Here is a 12008-nt window from a genome sequence, read left to right on the forward strand (position 1 = left end):
CCCACAAAGACTTAAACCACGGATTCGCACTTGCCGCCGCCAGCGCCCCGTCGCCCACGCCCGTCGCCCACGCCCAAGCCCGTCGCCCACGCCCACGCCCACGCCGTGCCTTCCACTGTAAGAAAAGTTGATTTTGGAGTTGGGAAATGTGTTGTACAGTTGTGAAATGTGCTGTGAAATCGTAATTTCTGTATGCTTATTCAAATTAAGCTCAAGGTTTACAGTATGTAATTGTATTTGGGATTAATGCGCAGGTTGTAAAATTACTGCCAAAATTGAGTTGTATTTGAATAATTAAGTGTAAAATTAAGTGTAAAATTACTGCCAAAATCTTGAGTTGTATTTGAATAATTAAGTGTAAAATTACTGCCAAAATCTTGAGTTGTATTTGAATAATTAAGTGTAAAATTAAGTGTAAAATTACTGCCAAAATTAATACGCAGGTCATGAATAATTAAGTGTAATTGTATTTGAAAGTGCCAAAATCTTGAAACAATTGTCCAAAAAAATCAAGTTATAAGCATAGAAAGTAAAAAAATTCTGAGTTGGTCATGATGACTGATGAGCAGTCAATATAAATTAGCTATTAATCCTATTTTGAACATCAAAGATTGATTGTATTAGCATCTTTCAGTTTTGTTGTGGTTTGTTGAGATGGCGGAGAATTCTCCCTAACAAAAATAAATTATTAAGTTTGAATCCAAGAAGAGATGGCGGAGAAAATTTAATAAATTTGATTTGTATGTGACATATGTCATTCCAAAGTGGAGAAAAATAAAATAAGAAAAAAAAATTAAAATATTTGGGATTTTTGAAGGTAAGTCATGTTTTACACTTTTACTATTGTCATTAACTCAACTAAAACTCCAATAAATTCAATTAAAGAGTTCATTTATTTTATTTTACCCAAAGTCTCTTGAAATGTAATCTACACGATTGTATTACGAGTCTATCTTTTTCATACTCAATCGGGCATATTCTAGATGATCTTTATTTTGTAATTAATTATAAAAACGGGCATATAATCTACACGATTGTTGCTTTCGTTTTTTAAGCGTAAATTGGTCCCCTACAATTAATGTTATACTCTTACATTTGTTATTATTGTTTGTTATCAGATGAGTTCGGTAGCAAGTGAAAATGATGAGATGATTGATTTGGACCCGTTTGACTCAGAAAGTATTCAAAATGAGGAAGTTAAAACAAAAAGAAGGAAACGATCAAATGTGTGGGCTTTTTTTGAAATGGTTCCTGATTCTGAGAACAATGATGGCAAATCACGAGCCAAGTGTAAGATGTGTGGAATTATTTATATGGCAGCAAGCAAATATGGAACCGGCAATATGAGGCGTCACATTGAGACATGCCCTAGGAGAAGTTCACGAGATATTGGTCAGATGATGTTATCACAAACTAGTGGAAATATTTCGGTAAGCGCTCATAAATTTGACACTGAACAATATAGAGAAATTTTGGTATCTGCTATTGTGAAGCATGAATTGCCTTTTCGATTTGTTGAATATTCGGGGGTGAGATCTTTATTACAATATTTACGTCCAGATGTTCCAATTATTTCTAGGAATACTGCCAAGGCTGATTTGGTTAAGATGTATCATCGAGAAAAAAAAAGGATTAAATGCATGTTAAATGATTCTCCTGGTAGAATTAGTCTAACATCTGACTTATGGACTTCTATAACCACTGATGGTTATATGTGCATTACAGCACATTTTCTGGATAAGAATTGGGTTCTGCAGAAAAGAGTTTTGAACTTTTCATTTATGCCACCACCACATAATGGCATATCTTTGTCTGAAAAAATTTATAATTTGCTATGTGAATGGGGAATTCAACACAAGATTTTTTCATTGACTTTAGACAATGCTTCTTCTAATGATGTTTCAGTAGAGTTGTTAAAAACTCAATTGAACATTAAGAAAGCTCTTCTTTGTGATGGTGAGTTCTTTCATCTTCGTTGTTGTGCCCATATTCTGAATTTGGTAGTACAAGATGGATTAAAAGAGATTGATGTTGCTATCCAAAAAGTTCGTGAAAGTATCAAGTATGTCAAAGGATCACAAACAAGGAAAGTAAAATTTATGGATTCAACAAATCAAATGTCTTTGGATAGCAAGAAAGGGTTGAGACAGGATGTCCCCACTAGATGGAATTCTACTTATCTTATGCTTGAGAGTGCTCTTTTCTATCGCCGTGCCTTTACTCATTTGGAGTTGACTGATTCCAATTTTAAGCATTGTCCATCAATATCTGAGTGGGAACGAGTACAGAAGATTAACGATTTATTGAGAGTTTTTTATAGAGACACCTGTAATTTTTCTGGGATTAAATACCCTACAGCCAATCTCTATTTTCCATCAGTGTTTTCGATTTATTTTACATTAAAGAGGCACTCTGAGGGTGAAGATGACTACATGAAGAGAATGTGTTGTAAAATGCTTGCTAAGTTTGAGAAATATTGGTCCGAGTTCAATGTGTTGTTGGCTATAGCAGTTATATTGGATCCTCGATACAAGCTTCATTTTGTTGATTTTTCTTATACAAAGCTTTATGGAGAATGTTCTATAGAGTATATGAATGTTCGGAGCAAAATGTCATCTCTTTTCATGGAATATGGTTCTTCTAGTGCTCCTACAACGACATGTTCTACCACAACTTCTGAAAGCACTGTTATTAGAGAGGAAAGTCAGTCTTCATATGATAATTTTTTACTAGAGGTAATATCAAATAATCTTTTTTGTTTAATGATTATATATTATATTGTTGTTTCATATCACATATTGGCTTGAAAATATTTTTATTTGTTTTTTGTATACAGGAATTTGATACATTTAGACCTGATGAACTTTCTGGCTATATGAGAAAAAGTCAATTGGATCTTTACTTGGATGAACCTAGGGCAGAAAGAAATGCAAAGATTGATATTCTTTCCTTTTGGAAAGGAAATGAATTTCGTTATCCTGATCTTGCTCGTATGGCTCGTGACATTTTGAGTGTTCCAGTTTCTACAGTTGCATCTGAATCTACTTTTAGTGTTGGTGGGCGTATCATTGATCAGTTTAGAAGTGCACTAAAAGCAGATATTGTTGAAGCATTAGTTTGCACTAGAGATTGGTTATATGGTGAAGAGCAAGGTAATATTATAGTATTTTATTAAATAAATGACTGTAATTTTTCAATGATATAAAACTTTACTGATGTCTTTTTTTTAATAGAAATACAAGAAGAAGTTAAATTGGATGAGTTAACTGAAGATGTAATGGAGTTGGAGAACAACAAGGGCAAGGGCTTGGAGGACGCTCCGCCTCATTCTTCAACTTCTAGATTTGTTTAGATTTGTGTTTTTAATTTTTATTATATTTGGGATTGTAATATTAATATATTTACTATGTGTGTTTTGTTTATCATATTTGAGATGTAATTTTAATATATTGTTACAATGTGTGTGGATATTTGTTTGGATTGTAATTTTAGACTTATAGTTTTTTTTTAGATATTATTTATATTTATAATTTATAATGGGATAAAACGGGTCGTGTCGGATCGTGTCATATCGTGTCAGTTTAATCCATTAATGTAAACGGGTTGAAACGGGTTGAAGCGGGTCGGATCGTGTCGTGTCAATTTATTTCCTAATGTGTCATAACGGGTCGTGTCGTGTCAACCCGTTATCAAACCGTGTCGTGTTCGTGTTTAGAATTTTGACACGAAACCCTTAACGGGTCGTGTTCGTGTTGACCCATTAACTGTAATGTATATACTCTGACACGACACGAACACGACCCGTTAACACGATTTGACACCCCTAGTCAATCCGGTTATGGCCGTCCCAGACATTCTCAGTAGAAAAATAGACTCTCATGTGGTGGTGGTGGTGGTGATACCGGAGCTAACCATCACATGGATCCCACTCCCATCGATTCTCAAGGTATATTGTCGTACAATGGCACATACTCTGTAATGGTTGGTAACGGTTCAGACTTCCTATCTCTATCGTTGCACATTCTCAACTTCCACATGCTTCTCTTACTTTTAAGAATGCCCTAATTGTTCCCAAAATTAAAAAGAAAGTGCTTTCGATGTCTAAATTTACAACTTATCATAATTGTTGCTTTCTCTTTTTATTAACAGTAACGTGTGCAAAGCTTAAAGGCAGTGCACATAGGTTGAAGATGGCTGGAAAAACAGAGAGCTGCACTTGTATTGATTTACGTTGCACCTATTTACATAAGAACTATGCTATTTATAGAATGCTTACATGAGTTAATAAAGAATAAGAATAATGAATTAATACAATGCTAGTGCCAGCGTATAATAACAAACTCTAACCGAATTGCTTTATGGACTTTTATCTGGTGGAACTGTGATTATTTTATAAGGGTGAGCTTCCTGTATCTTCAACAGCCTCTTGAAAGATAGAGAGTATATGTTAATTACTCCCATCTTGAGCAGCAATCGATTAAATGTGGGAGAGTGTCATGGTTTAGTGAGCAAATCTGCTATTTGAGCCGAAAATGGGACATGGGTAGTGACAATTTGTCCAGAGTTGATCTTGTCACGAATCATTTGGCAGTCGAGTTCGATGTGTTTTGTACATTCGTGAAACACAGGGTTGGCCGAGATGTGGAGGGCAGCTGAGTTATCACAGTATAAAGTCGCAGGCTGTGAGATTTGTATATTCAAGTCATGAAGTAAGTATCTCAACCATGTGAGCTCGCATACAGATGGTGCCATGGCCCTATACTCGAATTTTGCAGATGAGCGAGATACAGTGGTTTGTTGAACCAACAAGATGATGCGATTTAAAGGGGGAAGAGATTCCTGAAGGAGGATTTGAGCTCTGACCGCATCATACGAATCTTGAAGTCCCATTAAAAATTGCATGACCTTGTGTCGATAATTGTATCCCATTAACGTCCTGAGTGATCCACATGTGTAGATCGGCATTGGTTCAGAAATCTCTAGTTCTTCCCAAAAACTCTTGATTTGGTTGTAGTATTGGCTCATTGAATCATTGTCTTGGATTAGTGAAGGAATAGATTTTGTAAGCTGTAATATGTGTGGAGCATTTTGGATGGAGAAGCGATCACGGAGATCCTTCTAAACGTTTGCTGCTGTCTCTGCATGCGCGATGCTTGATTTATGTTCTGAACCAACTAAATGTTAGACCCAAGCGATGATCATGTCATTACATCACTCCCAAGGAGTAAAGAGAGGATTAGATTCTTGAGTGGGTTTGGAAATTCTGCCGTCGATGAATCCGAGCTTGTTTTTTATATTGAGTGCGCGGCGCATGGTCCTTGCCCAGGTTACATAATTTTCGGTGGTGAGGAGGTTTGGAACCAATGGAGAAGACGCACCCTCACCAGGTTGAATATAGTATGGGCTTGCGGGATGATGTGGATTGTTTTCAAGATTGGATGGTGGCATGTTGGAATCGGTATTGGAAGAACTTTCGGTCATGTCTCTGGTAGCATATTAACAGTAACGTGCGAAAAGCTTAAAGGCAGTGCACAGAGGTTGAAGAAGGCTGGAAAAACATAGAGCTACACTTGTATTGATTTACGTCACACCTATTTACATAAGAATTGTGCTATTTATAGAATGCTTACATGAGTTAATAAAGAATTAGAATAATTAATGAATACAATGCTAATGCCAGCGTATAATAATAAACTCTAACATAATTGCTTTATGAACTTTTATCTGGTGGAACTGTGATTATTTTAGAAAGGTGAGCTTCCTGCATCTTCAACACTTTTATCCTTGGGGTTTTTTTTATCAAGGACATGGGGATGAACAAGGCGATGCTTAAAGGCTTGGTCGAGGATGGCTTGTTTCCATTATGTTCCACCACCAGTTCCTTTTCTCCTGTTGCTTTTTAAGCTACTAGAGTTTCTAGCACCATATGGCATGCACAACTGGGCCATCCCAATTCAAAGATTCTTAGAGCATTGGCATTGGATTGGCTATTTTACTCCTCAAATTTTGACTAATATGTAACTTTTTCACTTTTAGCTAATCATTCAAAACTTAAAGTCTACATTGGATTAGTCATCACACTCTTTATAATAAAAAAATATTATTATTTTTTATTTTTATATTTTTATAATTAATTTTTATTGTTTAATTAATTTTATTTTCATAACCTCCTATAATCACCTATAATTTCTAACAATCATTTTCATTTTCACAATCCAATAAACAAAATCGATATCAATATTTGTTGCTTTTATCCCACCATATAAAGAGAAAGGTAAAGCAACAAACATGAGATGATATTTGTTGCTTTTATCCCACCATATTATAATGTGAGGCAATACATCAAAACTGCAGGAAAAGGGTCTCGAGAAAGAAGAAGGAAAAGAGCCATTGGAGAGAGGAGCCAAAATATAATAAACAATGGGTTTAGACTTGCTACAGGACTTTTCATCTTTGGAAAGAAAAATGAAATTACTGTAGCTTATAGTTGAGATGAAAAGTCTTTGGCTAATTCAATGTGGGCCATTTATTGTTAAAATTAGTCAAATATAAAGATGAAAAAGCATTTGGCTAATCTAATGCCAATGCTCTTAGATTGTTACTTTCATGCTTGCCTACTTCAAATAAAAGTGTTTCTTTTTATGAAAGTTGCACAATTGGCAAATTTAATAAATTATCTTTTACAACTCATATTGCTAATGCTGAACAATTTCCTCATACTCTTCATATGGATGTTTGGGGGCCTACACATATACCCTCTTAGGATGGCTTTATATTTTATTTAGTCATTATTGATGAATATTCTCGCTACATATGGCATTTTTCAATGGCTTGTAAAACTTACTTTCAAACTCATGTAAGAATTGTTCAAGGTGACGGGGGTGGAGAATTTGTTAATAACACGTTGAAAAGTTATTTTTCTTCTAATGGCATCATCCATCATTTGTCTTGTCTTGGCACTCCCGAACAAAATGGTATAGCTGAAAGACAACATCGTCAAGTTGTTGAAACCGGGCTAACCTTAATGGATCACTTTTCTCTTCCATCTAAATTTTGGACTGCTACATTCACTACTTCTATTTTCCTTATCAATCGGTTACCTACTCCCATTCCTGATGGCAAATCATCATATGAGTTAGTATTTAAAACTCCAACTTCTTATGACACTTCGAGAGTCTTTGGTTGTGCATGTTATTCATACTTGACCTCTTTTGGCCGCTCCAAGCTTGATTTCAAATCAATTCGGTGTGTTTTCGTTGGCTACTCACCACATCACAAGGGATATTGTTGTCTGAATACACTTTATGGTCGTGTATATATCTCACGACATGTTCTTTTTTATGAAACCATATTTCCATTTTCTACTCAACAAGAATATTTTCAGGTCCCTCTCAAAGCCTTTAAAGTTCGGTCTCTACCCGCTAGTCGTGAAAATGCCTCGGTTTAACACACCCGCAAATCCCTCAGCCCTTAATGTCCCACTAGTCCTTCTCACACAGATCTGGCCCCATCTGTTCCCCAACCTGCAGTGGTTCTAGTTAAGCTCAACTTGGTTTCTATTCCTTCTTCACCACAAGCCATCCAAGCATAGGGCCTAATTCCACTCACGCCATGATTACCCAGAATTAGGATGGTAACCACAGGCCCAAGGTATTTTATCAACCCGTCATCCTATTCCCACTTGTTTTGTGGCTGATTTAGCCGCCCAGCCTTTGGAGCCCAGAAACTATAAATTGGCTCTCAAAGATCAAACATGGAAGCAAGCCATGCAAATTGAGATTGATGCACTTCATTGAAACCATACATGGTCTTTAGTTCCCAAAGCCCAAGTCATGAATTTAGACAGCATTAAATAAGTCTTTAAAATTAAGACTCAAGTCGATGGTTTCATTTAAAGTAGGGTTGTAAAAATAAACCAGAGAATCGGCCCGGACTAGTTGGTTCGGTCCGTTTTGGACTAGTTCCTCCATTTGAAAAATCGGTCAAAACCGGTCCGATTCCGATTTTAGGTTTTCTGGCACCGGATCGGTTCGTAAAAATATATATTTTAATTAATTTTTAATATTATATATAATATTTTTTATAATATATATAATTATATATAAAATAATGTTATATTATAATTTATAACATAAAATTTAAATCTTAAACATGAACATTTGTTTGATCATATGTTTAAATATAAAGTTTATATATTAATTATATTTTATGGCCTAATAAATTCTCAACATGTTCATTTTGATATACATTCATAATACTAATACTAAAATCGAAAAACCGGACCGAACCAATAAAATCGGAAGTACTGGTTCAGGAGGGTAACCAGTGCGGTATCGGTTCTTGAAAATGTAAAGCCGGTGTATACCAGTTCGTTTCCAAAATTTGTTGCAAACCGGACCGATTACACTCATAATTGAAAGATAAATCCCATCTTGTCGCCTATGGCTTCACACAACTTCTTGGACTTGATTATGATGAGACCTTTAGTCCCGTTGTCAAGCCTAGCACGATTCATTTAATCTTGACGTTGGCCCACTCCCAAGATTGACCATTGAGATAACTTGACGTGAGCAATCCTTTTTTACATAGTGATTTGTAGGAAAAAGTTGTTCTCACTCAACCACTTGGCTTTGAGGATCCAATTCACCGAGACTATGTTTGTCGTCTTCACAAAGCTCTATATAGTCTCAAACAAGCTCTACGAGCATTGTAAATGAATTTAGCTCTTTTATATTCAGCATATGGGTTTTCAACGGAATCCATATGATGCCTCTTTGTTTTTTCATCGTCAAGGATCTGATCTTATTCTTCTCTTGATTTATGTCAACGACATTTCAATTATTGGTTCTTTTAGCTTATCCATTACTCATTTTCTATCTCACATGTCCAAAGTTTTTCACATGAAAGATCTTGGAGTTTTGTATTATTTTCTTGGTCTTCAAATCTCATTGCCTCTGGCGTCTAACCCACTGCAACTGAAGGTGCCCCTCTTAATGATCCAACTTTGTATCACCAAATGGTTGGCTCTGTCCAATATTTGACGTTAACCCAACTAGATATTACTTTCACAGTGCACATTGTTTGTCAATTTATGCAAACTCCTTATGAACTTCACCTAGTTGCCACTAAAAGGATATTTCGATATTTAAAGGGGATTCTAAATCTTGGCCTTCACTTCGTTAAAAGCCTTATCTCAGCTCTTATTGGCTTCTGCGATGAGGATTGGGCAGGGTCTCTTGATGATCGTAGATCAACTACCGGGTTTGCCATTTTTATAGGAGGTAGTCTGCTATCAACTTAGGGGTGTAACGGGTCCTGTTCGGTGCGGTTTTGGATAAAATTTAGGACTGAAGTGGTATGCACTGATTTTGTATTTCTGAAAACTGATTACGCACCGGTTAACCTTCTAAACTAGTACCTTTGGTTTTATCGGTTCTGGTCCGATTTTAAAAAGCATAAAACCGAAACCGGATTGATACCAGCCGATTTTGGAATTAAGGGAACCGGTTCCAAACCGGTTCAAGCCGGTCTGATTTTTTTGTTAAAGTTTACACCCATAGTCATTCTCCTTTTATAGCCAACCAACCCCTCAATGGACAGTGGAGATCAATATGATCTAATGGCTCACATGGATTCTCTAGACCCTTCTGGAGAAGTCCACTACCTCTATAATATTCTATAACCCCTAAAATATTTAAAGCATCTATACACTAATTTAGAGACTCGCCTCTCTATAACTCTCTTTATAACACCATAATATTTCAGAGCCTTTCGAAGCCTTCTGCAATTACAGTTTGAATATCAAGAATACTTCAAGTATTATCAAAATATTCTATTACTATTTATTATTTTATTATTATTTTTTATATACTTTTTATTATTATTTAATATTCTATTATTATTATTATTTTTTATTTTTCACTACTATTCACAGCTTCTCCACTCTTCTCACAAAATTCTCAATCTCATCTTATCATTATATATTTTTCAAATCTTTATATAAAATATAATAAACAATTTAACTTTTTTAAATTTCAATTCAATTTTTTTAAATTTTAAAATAATAATAATATTAAAATATAATATTTTAAACTTTTAAATAAAACATAGGTCACATTTTAGTCATGCTTATCTCAATTAATATAATAATCTCAATTAAACATGCTTATCTCACCAGAGCTTTTCTGTTACACGTGCTGTAGACATTTTAGTCAGATATTGTTAAAAAGGAGAAAAGAAAAGATAGAAACAAACAAAGGCTAAAAATATCCTGTACCATGTGCTTTTCTGGAGTCTTTTAGTACCATGCGAATCTCACCTGAGCTTTTCTGTTACACCTGCTTAGAGATTTTGTTCAGATATTTTACAAAAGGGGAAAGAAAAGGGAAGATCGAAACAAACAAAGGCTAAAAAATATCCTGAGATGGCATTATTTTTTTTACCTTGGTCGTGACATGGAATTTAAATAATTTTCATTACAGCTCGCATATTATTTTGTAAGAAGACCTTTCATTTTGTAAGACTTGTTTCAATTTAAAGAATGAGATGAGATGAGAATTTTATAAATAATAATAAAATAATTTATGAATAATAGTAAGATAGTTTGAGTTAAGTATTTATTGAGTTTTGAAAAATAAGAGAGAAAAAATTGAATAAAAATATTGTTAGAATATAAATTTTTGATATAATTTTTATTTTGAGATTTAAAAAAGTCGAATTGTTTTTTGTTTGAAATTTTGAAAAAGTTGTAATGATTAGTTTAAAAGTGTTTGTATTTGAATGATGTTTGAGAAGGAAATGATATATGATGAGATGAGATGAAATGAAATATGTTTCCAAACATCCCCTTATTATAGAAGGTTAATGTATGTATGAACAGTTTTTTGTTAATTAACTCATAAAGTTTTGGAATTAACAATATCTAAAGTGTGTTAATAAATAAACTTATTAGATAAGTTTTTTCTAAAATAAAATTTTTTCACCCAACAAGATTTCAATTTAATTTTAATTTTAATTTTAATTTTTTATTTCAATACATTGGAAGACATCTTATTTGTCTTTTGAAGAATATTTCTATTTATTTTGACTTTTCAATTTTTAATTGACAATACATGCATAGAAAAAGTGTGGTTAGAGGGATTTTTATCTGGGAAATAATGTATCCCTCAGGATTCCCACCGAGAAAAGCTAACGATTTCTTTTTACTTAATGGTTAAACAAGTTTTGTTCAATGAATTGTGATTTAAAAAAAAATGTTTAAAGGGATTAAAAATGTTTGAAAAAAAAATCAAACAAAAAAATTTACACGTTTGGTACCCACTCTTGATGGCTGTAGCATGATCAGTTTTATTTCCTCAAGTGGGCCCGTGTCGAAAAATAAAGTAATTAGGCCCGCATCCGAGAAAAAACTAAAAATAGGCCCACGTCCATAAATAAATGGACAATGCTAGGGGGGCAGCCCGCATGTACAGTTGGACGCGCCCCATTGTGTATTTAAGATTTTTTTAATTTTTTTTAATATCTTTAATCATGAAGAAAAAAAATTATAATTTTATTAATAATCACTATTTTAAACATTAATTAAAAAAAAAAGAATGACAATACCCGAGCGATAACTTTGAGCGATAATTTTGGCCTGGTTTGGATAGTAAGAACCTCTTATCACATCTCATCTCATCTCATCTTATTTTATTACATCTCATCTTAATATCTAAACATTACAAACACAAATACTTTTCAATTTTAAATCTCTAACTTTTTTTTATCATATTATTACCTAATAATTATAACTTTTCCAAACTTTCAAACAAAAAATAAAAAACGATTCAATCTTTTCAAATACTAAAATAAAAATAATATTCAAACAATATTTCAATTTTATCTCTTTCATTTTTCAAAATTTTATAAAATATTATAACTCAAATTATTTCAATACTATTTACAAATAGAGTAGTGCTACGGATTAACAACTGTTCACGACTAATCCGTAACGCAAGTGACGTGTATAT

Source organism: Juglans regia, chromosome 16, assembly GCF_001411555.2.
Source record: "Juglans regia cultivar Chandler chromosome 16, Walnut 2.0, whole genome shotgun sequence".
In the NCBI taxonomy this organism is placed as follows: domain Eukaryota; kingdom Viridiplantae; phylum Streptophyta; class Magnoliopsida; order Fagales; family Juglandaceae; genus Juglans; species Juglans regia.